The sequence below is a fragment of the Amborella trichopoda genome, chromosome 11, assembly GCF_054954075.1.
Source record: "Amborella trichopoda isolate Santa Cruz 75 chromosome 11, AtrichopodaSantaCruz75HAP2 v2.0, whole genome shotgun sequence".
In the NCBI taxonomy this organism is placed as follows: domain Eukaryota; kingdom Viridiplantae; phylum Streptophyta; class Magnoliopsida; order Amborellales; family Amborellaceae; genus Amborella; species Amborella trichopoda.
The window spans coordinates 26,093,626-26,108,676 of record NC_142346.1 but is presented as its reverse complement, the minus strand read 5'-3'; the positions used below and the strand labels follow the sequence as shown (position 1 = coordinate 26,108,676).

The 15,051-nt window shown below is 36.3% G+C and overlaps 2 long non-coding RNA genes across 4 annotated transcripts; one reads left to right on the top strand and one right to left on the bottom strand.

Annotated features, from left to right (window-relative positions):
* Positions 1-1,086: 1,086 nt before the first annotated feature.
* LOC110006513 (uncharacterized) lies at positions 1,087-6,254 on the top strand. Its single transcript, XR_016044249.1, has 3 exons — positions 1,087-1,864; positions 2,977-4,980; positions 5,923-6,254. It is a non-coding gene; the product is annotated as an uncharacterized LOC110006513 (long non-coding RNA).
* LOC110006514 (uncharacterized) lies at positions 4,506-12,483 on the bottom strand. 3 transcript variants are annotated; one of them, XR_016044248.1, is made up of 3 exons: positions 11,962-12,473; positions 5,503-6,172; positions 4,506-4,835 (listed from the first exon to the last, which is right to left on the bottom strand). It is a non-coding gene; the product is annotated as an uncharacterized LOC110006514 (long non-coding RNA). The 3 variants fall into 3 exon arrangements; XR_002279545.2 differs by having other exon boundaries at positions 5,503-5,687; positions 11,962-12,466; XR_016044247.1 differs by lacking the exons at positions 4,506-4,835; positions 5,503-6,172 and adding an exon at positions 7,776-8,310 and having other exon boundaries at positions 11,962-12,483.
* Positions 12,484-15,051: the final 2,568 nt, after the last annotated feature.

Here is a 15,051-nt window from a genome sequence, read left to right as displayed (position 1 = left end):
CCTTATTTAATGATGAAGATATCACAAAAAGTAATTTTTTTTTATAAAATAGACTATAAAATTAGTAAATCTATCATTCACGACTCTCTCGATCTTTAACCATTGTAATTTGAAGGGTTGTGAAGTTTAGATTATATATATATATATATATGGAAAAGCTGGGAGCCCACTAGCTTGTGTAGGAACATATGAGCTCAACGGCCCAGATTGAATATGGCCGATCTGACGATTACAGATGTCTGGTAGTGTTTAAATTTAATTTTTTTTCTACAAATACAAATCACATGAAATTTTAGGTGTATGTTAATAAAAAATAGGTGAATCTTCGAAAACTATCAAAAAAATATTTTACATGAAATAAATTGATCAAAATACCATCGAAAAATTTTTAGGAGTATTTTTTGGTCATTTGTTTTATGAATAATTTTTTTTATATTTTTAGTAGGTGCACCTTTCTGAGAAGAACATACACCTAAAATTTCAAGTGATTTGGATTTGTAAAAAAATAAAATAAAATTCAAGCACGGCCAGACTTCTGTGATCGCCAGATCGACCTATATTTAATCTGGCCCGTTGGGCTCATATGTTCATATAAGCTAATGGGCTAATCCCAGTTTTTTCCATATATGTATAGTTAACCACCCCTCAAAATACAAAGGTTCAAGTTAGAAGGAATTGTGATGGGTGTTTTTATCAAAACAATCATTACTTTTTTATTAAAAAATTATTTAAATAGGTAATTCTACCATTAAAAAAAGGCAAATTTGAAATTTTTACAAAAATACAATGACATTTTGGAAGTTAATGTCTTGGAGCTTTATTTATAGAGTGCCTTTGTCTTTTAATTAAAATTTCAACTTTACCCTTTATGGAGATGACAATAGTACCTTTTGTCATGTTGTAATATTTACAATTTTTCCCCACAAAAATAATGCTTTTTAAAAAATAAACTACAAAATTAATAAATTCACCCTTCACAACTGTCTTTATCTTGAACCTTTGTAATTTGAAGGGTCGTGAAGTTTAGATTATCCTTATATATATATAAATATATATATATATGAAAAATTATTCAATATGCCTTCTCTCGTATTTGCACCTGTATGCCAACGGCTATGATTTTCCTTTTCCCTCCGATGGAGATCTCGCGGTACCCAATGCGAGCAGTCGCCATCTGACATTTGCAAGAACGGCTCGAGCAGTCTCTCAAGATTACGTTCGCACAGACGGCAACTCTCACTCTCTCCACAGCAACTCACTCTCGATCTCTTCTCCAACTCTCACTCTCTCCTGTCTCTCCCTCTCTCGCCCTTGTTGTCTCTCATCAACAATGATGGCTCTCCACGACAACTCTCTCTCTCTTCTCCAGCTTTCTCTCCCTCTCCCTCTCTCTCTCTCGTCTCTCCCTCTCGCTCCACAGAAACTCTTTCTCTTGTCAATCTCTCTCTGCTGCCCCTGGCTCCACCCAACTCTCTCTCTCTACTCTCAATCTATCTTACACTCTCTAATCTCCCTCTTTGCTGCTACACACCTCTATCAGAGATTGGCCAACTCAAACTATCTCGCCCCTCAATCAATCTCCCTCTTTGCTGCCCTTTTGATGCTGCCCCATTGCTGCCACCAAAAGCATATCATCTCTCACTCAATCTCCCTCTTTCTGCCCCGTTGCTGCTGCCTTCTCTCTCTCTCTCTCTCTCTCTCTCTCTCGTTGTTGCCTCGTTATTGCCATTGCTGCTGATCCCTTGCTTGATTGGGACAATATTTGGGATTTGAGGTTTATCCAAGGTTCAGCTATGCATCTTTGCCCCTTTTTTATTGAAACTATGGTGGGCAATGAAGTGCAGCTTGTTTCATCACTCAAATGGTATTCCACCACCACCTTGTGGATACTAGAGTTCAATGTGAATGTATTATTGTTTCTGATAGAAAAATGCATTAGTTTCTGGATCTTAGAGGATGTGAGATGTATCTGAGATGATACAGGAACAGGGAGAAAGATGGGGTTGGGTTAATTTGAATGCTGGATATTTGAAACCCAATGATCTTATTTGTGCCTAACTTAGAAAAACTCCATTAGTCAAGTGTTTGTATAATTGTTGTGTGTGTGTGCGTACTTGTTGGTGTGGGGTACATATGGATGAATGTGACCCCTATTATGTTATTTTTAGAAATGGAAATTCTTGAAAATTTTTAATTGCAGAGAGTATATGAATGCAGGTTCATGGGGTTATACTGAAATGCAAGTGTTTGTATAATTGTTTTGTGTGTGTGCGTACTAGTTGGTGTGGGGTACATATGGATGAATGTGCCTCCTGTTATTTATTTTTAGAACTGGAAATTCATGAAAAATTTTAATGGCAGAAGAGTATATGCATGCAGGCTCATGGGGTTATACTGAAATGCAAGTGTTTGTATAAGTGATGTGTGTGTGTGCGTACTAGTTGGTGTGGGGTACATATGGATGAATGTGCCCCCTATTATCTTATTTTTAGAAATGGAAATTCGTGAAAAATTTTCATTGCAGAGAGTATATGAATGCGGGTTCATGGGGTTATACTGAAATGCAAGTGTTTGTATAAGTGCGGTATGTGCGTGCGTACTAGTTGGTATGAGGTACATATGGGTGAATGTGCCCCCTGTTATGTTATTTTTAGAAATGTAAAGTCGTGAAAAATTTTTATTGCAGAGAGTATATGAATGCGGGTTATACTTAAATGCAAGTGTGTTTGTTGCTTAAATATGAGTATAAGATGTTGAAAGTGAATTAGATAGGCCAACAAGATGTCAAAAAACTTTGTAAAGTATTGACTCATGTTACTTTATTGTAAGAACATTTATAGAACTTCCATAGACAATCTATTATGGTTATTCTTTTGTGACATTTGTAATATAGTGTTTTGATAGGACAACTCAATTGATTTTTTCAGATAATATTTGCAATTATCTACTTATGTGGTTTGGTTTTTTTATGTATAGTCAGTTGAAATATTTATATGGACCCCACAATATCTGTCGATGCAACATCTTCCCTATGCCCAATTGTTGACAACACGAACGACACTATTGCGACCATGGAGCAGGTTTCTTATCTTACAGAAATGCGAGATGGGGAACATGTCTCAACAACAAAGGGCTTACAAATCGAAGAACCATATATAGAGATGAAGTTTGGTTATGAGAATGAGGCATATGAGTATTATAAGGAGCATGCATTAGCCAAAGGTTTAGACGTCTGTAAGGGGACTACCCACATTAAAGATGGTCAAAGGATTGATAGAGAGCTAAATTGTTCTAAGGAAGGGTTTCGTCGAGAGAAAGATCGGGTAGGTGAAAAGGTACACCCTAAATCAAGGTGTGGTTGTATGGCTAAGATGGGCCTAAGTAGAAATGTAAATAATGAGTGGGTTGTGACTAAAGTTATTACGAAACACAATCACGATCTTTTGTCTCCAAGAAAAGCTCATTTAATTCACTCACATTGAACATTGTTAGGCGCTGCAAAGTTGATACAACATACAAAACAAACACCTATGGTATGCCATGTGCACCCATTCTTGGTGTAAATCATCATCACAGTACAACTTTCTTTGGATTTGCGCTCATTTTTAATGAGAATGTCGAATCATTTGTATAGATATTTGAAAATTGGTTAGAAGCTATGGGGGGACGTCAGACTGGTGTTATTCTCACTAATCAAGACCCTGCAATTTCGAATACAATGAGACGAGTTTTAGACCAAAGTAAGCATCATTATTGTAAGTGGCATATACTATCAAAAATTAAAGAAAAAAATGTGCCATGTCTTGCGCATACATCCAAATTTTTCAGAAACCTTCAGGAGGTGTGTGACTAGTGCAACAGTGGAAGAATTTGAATTGGGGTGGAAAAATATGTTTGAGAATTATAGCCTGGAAAGTAATGAGTGGCTTACTAGGCTCTATAGTTATCACATGCAATGGGTCGATGCATACTTGAGTGACACATTTACAGCAGGTATGACTTCGAATAAGCACTTCAAGATGTACGTAGCCTCTCCAACAAGCTTACATACTTTATTAGAAGTGACAACAAAGGTGCAAGATAAGAAGGTGTGAAAGGAAAGGGAAAATGATGTAAGAGACATTAACACTACTCCAATATTGAGAACAACTTCTTTTATTGAGGCCCAGGCAGCAAAGATCTATACTCAAAAGATTATGAAGCTATTTGGGGAAGAGGTTGTGAATTGTATTAATTTGGTGAGTGAACCAATTGAAGACAATGGATTGCTTGCCACTATTAAGGTGGCAATGAATCTAGACTCTACCTTGTTGAATTCAATTCCAATGACAAGAGCGTTTGTTGCAACTGTCACTTATATGAGAGGATGGATCTTCTTTGTAGGCATATGTTGAAGGTTTTTATGGTGAATAATGTATTTAAAATACCCCCCCCACAATACATAATGAGGCATTTGAGAAATGATATAAAAAATGGGGCTTTTATCGATGAGAGTGACAATCAAATTCAAGAAACAACTCAGCTACCACGCTCCATTCGATATAATGGGGTCTATCAGGCAACTCGATACCTCATCGAGCGTGCTTCAGAGAGTGCAGAGCTCCATGAATTTATAATGGCGATAATACGCAGGGTAATTTGTCAAGTTGATAGCCGATTCAGGCGCAAGGGAGGTCCACATAGTGATGTCACAATCAATTGTAATGCTGAAAAGTATGGTAATGTTGAAACAAATGCTAATATCGATGAGAATGCAGTTAGGTGTAGTGACACACCAATTGAAAGGGATCATTGCCAAAACATCCTTGAGCCTCCACAAGGGACAAAGGGAAGACCTACCAATAAACGAAAGAAAGCTCAATCAGAAGGGTGGAAGCCGAAGGAAAATACGAATAAGTCGAAGGAAAAGACCAAGAAGTGCGCGTTGTGCAAGGGCAGTGGGCACGACAAAAGAAACTGTCTGTCATTCATTCGTGCAAAGTAATAATGCATAGCATTAGTATTTCTTGAATTTTCATTTTACAAGCTTCTTAACTCTGGATGTAGTAGAGCTTACTTATAATTGTAGGACTTTTAAATGTAATATGAAATGCTAACAATGAAAATTCATCTTAAGGAGCACTATGAATTGTGGTGATTGCTTGCTTGTTGTATAGTGATTGATTGTAGGGATTGGTTTTGACATTGTGGATATTGCTGAATAGTATTAGTATCTCTTGAATTTTCATTGTACAAGCTTCTTAATTTTGGATGTAGTAGAGCTTACTTATAATTGTAGAACTTTTAAATGTAATATGAAATGCTAACAGTGCAAATTCATCTTAAGGAGCATTATGAATTGTAGTGATTGCTTACTTGTTGTATAGTAATTGATTGTAGGGATTGGTTTTGACGTTGTGGATATTGCTGAATAACATGGTGTCTAACCTAGTATAACACATTGTGGATTTCTCATGTACCTGCTGTCTAACCTAGTATAGACCATTGCATATATGGTGTTACCTTATACTAACATTTGGAAGTGAGCAGCAAGAGATTTCTTTAGATAGCCTTCTCAATATTGAAGTGAGCAGCAATTGATGTGCCATGTGTTTCCTATCTTCTTTTGGCCATGCCTTCTTCACCCTTTATCCTCAATATGGAATGTGATTGAGATGCATATCACCATTCTACAGTACTTGTTTGATCTATAGGTACATTACTCAACATTCATTACAAGATGTTAGTATACCATATCCTCAATATTGAATGTGATTGAGATGCATATCAGCATTCTATAAGTATGTTTTCTTTGTATACCATGCAACAGTGGTGGCAGATGATATAGTATGTCATAAATACTTAAAGTGACTAGCCGATTCTATATTTCACAGTTTATCATTGATATTGAATGACTGATTCTTGCAACAACTCTAATTTCAGGTGTTGAAAACCATTCAATTAGAGGTTTGCAAGGGATGCAGGCTGGTGTTCAGTCGAATTTTCCCAGCTAATAGCATAACAACTTGGAGCATCATGCTCCAAAGAGCTCGATGAAGCAGTCACTTATGTGGTTTTGTGCTTGGGAAGCAGGAAGGAAGTGTCTAGTAATGGCCCTGGGGATACGTGTGCTCTTCTTCTTTTCTAATGGTTTTGTGGCTTCCTTCTTGTTCGGCAATTGAGAAAGTGAAGACTGATAAGAATGATAAGCTTTATCAGGATGTGTAGATTTCGAAATATTTTTGTCCATTCCAATGCCATTCACATTTTTTGTCCATTCAAATGCGTTTCACATTCAAATCCCATTCAATATTTTTGTCCATTCACATTTTTATCCATTCAAATGCCATTCACATTTTTATCCATTCAAATGCCATTCACATACAAATTCCATTCAATATTTTTGTCCATTCAAATGCCATTCACAATGCCATTCACAATTTTCTCCTTTCAAATGCCATTCACATTCAAATTCCATTGAAAATGCCATTCACATTTCTATCCATTCAAATGCCATTCACATTCAAATCCCATTCTATATTTTTGTCCATTCAAATGCCATTCACATTCAAAATGCCATTCACATTCAAATTCCATTCAAAATGCACACATCATTAGGGAAATATATATATATATATATATTTATATAACATATATATTTATAAAAATATGTTTTTTGTGATGAATATGAGAATATATATATATATATATTCAATAAAAAAAATTTGTATTCCAAGTATTAAATTTTAGGGAGACATTTTTTATGAATGATTTGATTTTGTAGAGTCATTTGATTCAAAAAACACTTAGTATTCCAAGTATTCTTTAAGTATCGGACTACCTGTTGGCTATACTTCATTATACAATTGTCATAAAGCCTTAGGATTTTATATCTTTATGTATGCAGCAATGTGATGAAAAATAGATATATTTAGTTGTTCAACTTTAATTGTGTTTAAAGCCCTTTTTTTATAGAGATTTCAGTTTTGACAATATATCTTATTAGATCTTCAGTTTTGATCAATATACAGAATTGATCTATTGTACTAGCTTGTAGAACTCCTAGGAGCAATGCATGCTTTATAGTCTAAACTTATAGCAAGGAGTGTATTAAATTCCACTTTTGGAAAGTGGATGTATTTTTCCCTTCTGATGCATCCATTTAGAACTTTTTGAGAAATACTTTTTACCTTGAATATATATTCATGGCAAGGGTCACTATCACATGAAATGCAAACTGCTCATCAGGAATTGAGGTATCTTTATATGGATACTTCTTGTTTTAGGTTGCTGCTCTTATTCAATTTCATAGTGTACCATGTGCTTTGGGAAAGGTTTGAGCACTTACTTTTATTCATATTCCCCATTGAAGGATTTAATTGACTTTAGCCCTCTAGAAAACATATTTTTTAGTATTACCCCGTGCTTCTCCAATAACTGGGAAAATCAATTCAATCTCGGTTTAAAAGCACCACATTTCTTAATGCATTGCCCTCATGCATGGCTTTTTCAGCTTTCATGGTCTAGAGGCACACATGCATGTTTTTTAATGAGAAATATTAATTGAATGACATGGTGATTCATGGTCATCTTATTTATAATTTTTTTTTCTATTGGATGTTATTGTAACTTGTTCATTTTCATGAGAAAGTAGGGCTTAAATATCCATGCTCACAAGGACCCCTTAGTAGAGTGATTTTCCCAAATAAATATTTTTTTAATGAATTTTTATGTTCAAGAAAATTTAGAAGAAAATAGTAAGATGAGAAGGGGAGATGTGACATGGCAGTATGGTGTAAAAGTGAATGACAAAGGAAAAGTTCGATGTAATTTTTGTAACAAGGAAATGGGTGGTGGTATTATCCCTTAAAAGAAAATCTTGCTTAGGTAAAGGGTAACGTCACCGGTTGTAAAGAAGTGCCACAAGAAGTAAAACAACAAATGATAAAATTAATTACATAAAGAAAAGAAAAAAAAGTGCAGAGAGAAAAGGATGCAGATGAGATAGGGAGGGGGGTACGAAATTCCAATAGATGAGGAAGATGACCAAGAGGCAGAATTTGAGACGTAAATGGAACGATCTAGTATTCAAGAGTTTAATTATAGATAAATGGAAATTCAAGAGATGTATGGGAGAACGGATGACGCATCCAATAGCCGTCAACGTCAAGAACATATAGTATCGGGTAGGGGAGGATGTGGGCCTTCATTGCTTAGATCCACATCTAGTAGATTGAGAGGTAGTTTCTCTAGTCGTCCATCCTCTTATAGTCGGCCATCTACTATTCAACGACATGAACCCATAGATGTGCCATCAATGATCCGCAAACCCTTTGTAGTTGATCCCCACAAGTCATAATATCATAAAAAAAAAAATTAAAATTCCGTCAGCAGATGTATTAATAAAAAAAGCGAAAAAGATGATTAACATGTTCTGGTATGCTAATGCACTGCCATTTAATTCTACAAGCTCAAATTTCTACCCACAAATGGTAGCTTCTATAGTTGAGGCAGGGCCTAGTGTTAGAGGTCCAACTGCGAAGGAGTTTGCAGGGCCATGTTTAGAAGCTGCTGTTCATGATGTTGATAAGTATATTGCACAATTCAAGGTCTGTTGGCCAGGTATAGGAGTGACCATCATGACTGACACTTGGAAGGACAAGTCCCATATGTATCTTGTCAATTTTTTAATAGGTTGCCCTAGAGGCATTGTTTATAACTCTAGCATTAATTTATCAAGAAAGAGACATACTGGGAGACTGATATTCGTACACATAGACAAAATTGTAGATGAGGTTGGGCATGAAAATGTGGTCCAATTAGTGATTGATAATTCTGCGAATTACAGAAAATCATGCTTGTTGCTAATGGAGAGAAGACCCAATCTTTATTGGATTCCTTATGCTGCCCATTGTATTAATTTGATGCTCAAGGAAATAAGGAAGTTAAAGAGGGTTAAATATTGTATTTTGAAGAGCAAGTTGATTACAAGATTTATATACAATCACACGTATCTCCATGCTTTGATGAGGGAGCATTGCATGCGAGAGATTGTCAGGGAGTCCACTACTAGATTCGCTACAGTGTTCCTTACAATACAATCGATATTGGTAAACAAGGCAGGATTGAGGTCAATGATACGCTCTAATGAATGACAGACTGATAGGGCAGCAACTTGGAAGGCAGGTTGAAACCACCCTTCTCGATCGGAGGTTCTGGGCTCGATGTAACCATGTTGTTTCTGTATCTGAACCTTTAGTACGGGTGTTGAGGTTACGTGACGCTGATGATAAACCTGTAATGGGGTTTCTGTTCGATGCAATGAGACGTGCAAGGGAAGCTATATTTGAGAATAGCATATGGAATGAAGAGATATTAGATATTGTTGATCGTAGGTGGAGAGACAAACTACACCAGGATATTCATGCAGCAGGTAATTTATGATTCACTGTCGCAATTCGTGACTCTTTCTCAACTCCGAGAAAAGTTACCGTAATTAATAATATAACAAACCACGTGCATGGTTCTTTCTTAATCCACAAAATTTGTACTCCAATGCCACTTTAGATGATGCAGATATCTTGGATAAGAAACTGCATCTATATGCTTAAACTTAATCTTGAAACTCAGATGGAGTGTATGCAACAGGTAAACTTTAATCAAAACATGTATGTAATAAAATTTCACAATGAATTGCATTTCTATGTAATACTAATTTCTTGTATATGCATCTTGTTATTTCTAGCTTATCATGTACATGGAAAAAAATGAGGAATTTGCATACAACAATGCCAAAAAGCAGTTGCAAAATTGCACCCAGGTTTGTTTTAAGTTAAAACTTGCAATAATTTAGTACACTACTATTTGTGGTTTTTTTTAAATCAATTTATTTTCTATTGTTAAGTATTCTTATGTTTGTCTGTCTCAGCATAATGGTGGACAATGCACAGAATTCGAACAAAGCAATTACAAAAGATTGTTGATAGAATTTTTAATCAAACCTGTGCTGCCTCGGGCTGTGAGAGAAACTAGAGTGCATTTCAGTGGATACACGCCCCGAGGCGGAATAGGTTAAAGACACAGACGCTGCACAACTTGGTGTACGTTCATTATAATTTGAAATTGACAGAGAAACATATAAGGAAGACCCCCACAGACTACACGTTGATCAACCTTGATTATATCTTTCAGAGGGACCTCGTCGATGAGTGGGTGTCACGAAGGACCCCATTACTAGACCAAGATTTTCTTAGTGGGTCAGTTGCCGATATGGATGATAATGTAAATGTTGCAGCATCCAATGAAGGAGCCATGGCAATGGACATGGATGATGATTATACACAGGATGAAGATGAGGCACAGAATGATGAAACAGATGAGACAATGGAAAACAATTGGCAAAAACCAGTCATTCAGGAATGTGAAGGGGCGCAACATGATGCGGTGGCTGATGAAGAGGAAGATTTAATGAGATTGGCTCGGGAGGAAGTCTAGGCATCGAGGCATAGCAGTTACTCAATAAGGGAGAGACGAACCGTAGCCGTTACTGTAACCTGATTATTCATGATGATGACAATATTGAAGATATTGAGGGCCATAACACAAGATAGGGTGGGGGTAACACAGAATAGGGTGCAGGTAACACAGAACAGGGCGGGGGAGAGCATGAAGGCTGGACGAGTCTAGGAGACTTTGGCCAAGGGGGTACCACAAGAAATATTCCTGACTAGCGAGGGGGAACAACTGCGGCATTACAGACTCTACCAAGCCTTACTAAGATTTTTCATCCCATAAATCCTGATAGTGAAACACATCAATATCATGATCCCCCTCGCCGCTCTCATTACTACTAGCATTGTTAGTTGGACTTTGTAACTTCATTAATTGAATTAAAGCCAAATTCTAAATTGTCTTGCATATCTTCATAGCATTCAAATATTAATTTATATAAAAAGTTGTTTCAATTTTTTTTGTAAGATAAATTTATGTAATATAATAGTATACACTTAATCTAAGTTTTTCTATTTTTTTCAATTTTTTTTTTAAATTTTTTTGGACGTTTTTTACATTTTTTTTTGTTTTTTAAAAATTACTTGATCAGTTAAAACGGTTAACCGCCCAGGTTAATCCGGTTCCAGCTCAAAATGTTCTCAACCCCAAAACCGATTAACTGTTCCGATTCGATTTTGCGAACATTGACCAGACCCAAATAAGAAAGGAAACTTTTTTCATCATATTGAGAACGAATCTTAGAGCAAACCTTATGACAAGCACAAAGACAACTAAAACCCCCAAAACCCAAATCAAATGATTGATATCACTTGTAAAAATCAAAATAATGCACCAACATAGTATCCTAAAAAAATAAAGATTAAAAAAAAAAACTAAAATAGATTCAAAGATATCCTAAAAACATAAAGAAATTGACTTTAGAAATAAAACTAAAACAGGAAAGGGAAAAAGATTCAAAGATAGCATACGAAAACCTCGAGTGAACCTCAAACCTCAAATCTACTGAAGATTGCTCAATCATCTTTGCAGCAGCAATGGAGCACAATGTTTTTTGAAATTTCAGAAATTTTTTGTATTTTAGGTTGTATTTGTAGAGAGCTCAATGTTTTTTGAAATTTCAGAAATTTTTTGTATTTTAGGTTGTATTTGTAGAGAGAGGGGGGCATAGAGGGAGATTGAGAGAGTGGGGACCCAAAAGGAACTTGATGGAGGTTAATAGCAGAGGAGTCACAAAGGTTTGTTAAGCATAAACTTCATGCATAGTGACTAAATCTTGGTGTTGTCTCAATTCATTCTTGCAGTTCAATTGAAATTACAATACATTAATATTGTGCACAGAATTGATACGAACATAGTTTTGTTGCCCTGTATCTGTTCACAGTGACACATTGAATGACTAAAAAACCAAAACCTCCCAAAACCAAAATGGAACAAACAAAATCGAAATACAAAGGTTAAACAACAGCATACCTGAACCTCGGATGAACCTCAATCTACCGAAGGTTGTCTCAATTGTCTTTGTAGCAACAATAAAGCATAGAAAATTTGGGAAATTTAGAAATTTTTAGTGTTCTAAGTTATATTTCTAGAGAGTGAGAGGGGCATAGAGGGAGATCGAGAGAGAGTGGTAGCGAGAGATGTATTAAGAGGGGTAGAGAGCGGTAGTCAGGAGAGAGATTGAGAGAAAGGGGCGAGTTTCAATGAGATTGCAAGGGTTTGAGAGATAGGCCAGTGAAGGAGCAGCAGAGAGAGAGAGAGATTCCTCAAGTTTGATGGAAAGAGAGAGGGTTGGACAATGGCAGCAGGAGAGAGAGGGGTGGAAGGAGGAGAGATAGAGGGTGGGAGAGTGGCAGCAGGAGAGAGAGAGGAGTGGAAGATGGAGAAGAGCAAGAGATACCATCGTCAGAGATAGGAGAGAGAGAGAGGGCCCGCTTGCCTATGAAAGACGTGACTTGTGAAGCCTTCCTACAAATGCAGTGGTTATTGTAGCTTGAGGGTCTTTTGGCATATATATATATATATATATATATAGAAAATGTTGAGATTAGTCCACTAGTTTATATGAGCATATGAGTTCATATGAGTCCAATGGTTCAGATTGAATTTGGTCGATTTGACGGTCACGACCTCATTTCGTATTTTAATTTTAATTTCTGTTTTACAAATTCAAATAACTTAAATTTTAAACATGTGTTCTTAAAAAATAGGATAATCTAATAAAATATCAAAAAAGTAAATTACAATAAATAAATTGATCAACATACCCTTGAAAAATTTGGAGCTATTTTGGTCAATTTATTTATTGTGAATTATTTTTTAAATATTTTTATTAGGCGTGTCTTGATGAGAAGCATAGACATCTAAAATTTCAAGTTATTTAGATTTGTATAAAAAATTTAAAATTCAAACACGAAATACTAGATTTAATCTGGGCCATTTGACTCATGTTCATATAAGTTAGTGGGCTAGTCTCAGCGCATATATATATATATATAACCAAGCTAGGTGGGGTAGGGTTAACACCGGCCTATATCCAACCTAGGTCAGATCCAGATCAAGTGGACCCAAACCCAACATCCCAAGTGTATGGGGTGGATCCAATCTTAGACGGGCATGGGTTGAGTTGACCCAAGCCATTTGACACCCCTGCCAATTATGAACAAGAGGAGATGATATCTATTGACTAATATGCAACTCAATCCGACCTTAAAGGTCATAGAAATGCTCTTTAGTTGTGGTCGAAGAAATCAAGTGCAGGATTGTGCAACCATTTATAGAAGCATCTAGCCTATCTTTCTTTTGTAGACATATAATAGACCATATCTTTCTGGTTATAACTCTTAAATGAAGCTAAACCTTTCTCACGTTCCATGTTAATTGGGCCATTTGGGAGAACTCTAAAAAGTCATAGTGTCAAGAATCACAATAGCATGAAACAAGCAAAGCAGGTGGGCTGAGTATTGAAAAGCATGTAAGATGTGCACACTCTTTGGACACAAGGTACAATAGAACAGATACAACCATGTAGTTCTTACTCGAAGACCTAAAGCTCAATTAAATATTACATCAACAAAAATGGCAAGAAATAGTTGGAATTTTCATCAGCACAAGAAGAACCCCTAAAGCTCTTTGCTATCTTAGTGCAGCTGCCAACTTCTTCTGTATAAGCTCAGCATTAAGTCGAGGGGATAGTCTCTGCAGCATTTCCTGAAATAGGAAGTTCACCGGTTGTCATGCAGGAAAGGGACAAAATCAGATAAAATAAGAAAAAAGTTGGTAATAGAAAAAATACGAGTTTAAAGCTGTTTAAGAAAAAGGAACAACTTTGTTCCCCACAATATTAAATTACTCGGCTCAGGAGAGAGAGCACCGGTTGGCCAGTAGAGAGAGGGGGGCATATGGTCGAGATAGAGCATGGGGCACATCTTTGGCCACGCAAATCTCGCTCTCACTCCTCTCTATGGAAGCATTTCTTCAAGGGGAAAAGTTTGTATAGAGCCTAGGCTTTAAACAATCAAATTAGAGCCTATCTCAAAAAATTCACTAGAAGGGGTTGTGTTGATGCCCAAATATCATCAAATTGTTCATCTCGATATCAAGATTCATGGACATGAAAAAAAATGGATTTCTAGTTTTGGAATTAGTGCATCTTGTAAATGTATTTTTTGACCGTCAATTTTCAAGTTTTTGAAGTTTTTATGGATCTGCTCGATATACACTATTTTTGAAGTTTTAAATTTTATAATTAAAGATGAAAATATGTTTGAAAGCTATTACAAAAATTTATAGTATTAAAACCATATTTCTCGATACTATTTGAAAGCGCACTCTAATTTGATTGTTTAGAGCCTCGGCTCTATACAAACCGCAACCTTTCTTCAATCAACTAGGGCCACCTCTATAACCCTAGCTTCCACCTTCTCTAGCAAATGCTCATGAGACTGACTCACAGACAGAATAGAATGATTCATTATCCGAGCCTAGGGATTCAATTGGAAGGATCTCATCCACAAGTACGTAGCCATGATATCATCGAACTCACAACCCTCTGGTTGTTCCACACTGGAATGTTTTCATGTGATGGAGAAATTAATTCTGTCATGGATTTCTCTCTCTCTTCACCCTTCTCCTCCTCTTTTTTAGCATAAACCAGAAAAAGGGAAATAACATTTGGACAGTGAGAGAAAGAGAGAGCTTTCCAAGGAAGACAGAGAGAGGTGAAAAAGGGGGTGGATTTCCGCACCCCTCTTATTTTTCTTCAGCAAGAGTATTCGGTTATGTCCTTGTACTCACCTGAGGACCGTATAGCAGTAAAGACACCCACCTCTGAGGGAGGGCATATTACTCGTCTCGGCAGGGTGCTGAGGCTGCTTAACTTTGCCGATTCCGAGTCTACTCGGCCAAGTTTTAAAACTCTAATTTATCATGATAACTTAATTGTCAAAATTAGGAAACACCATAACCAGCATAAAAGTTTCAGATATAATGCTCGAGTCACCCAAAAACACCCATATTTCGTAGACTTGAATCTTTCTTGTTTTTCTCTTTGAGACCGTTTCC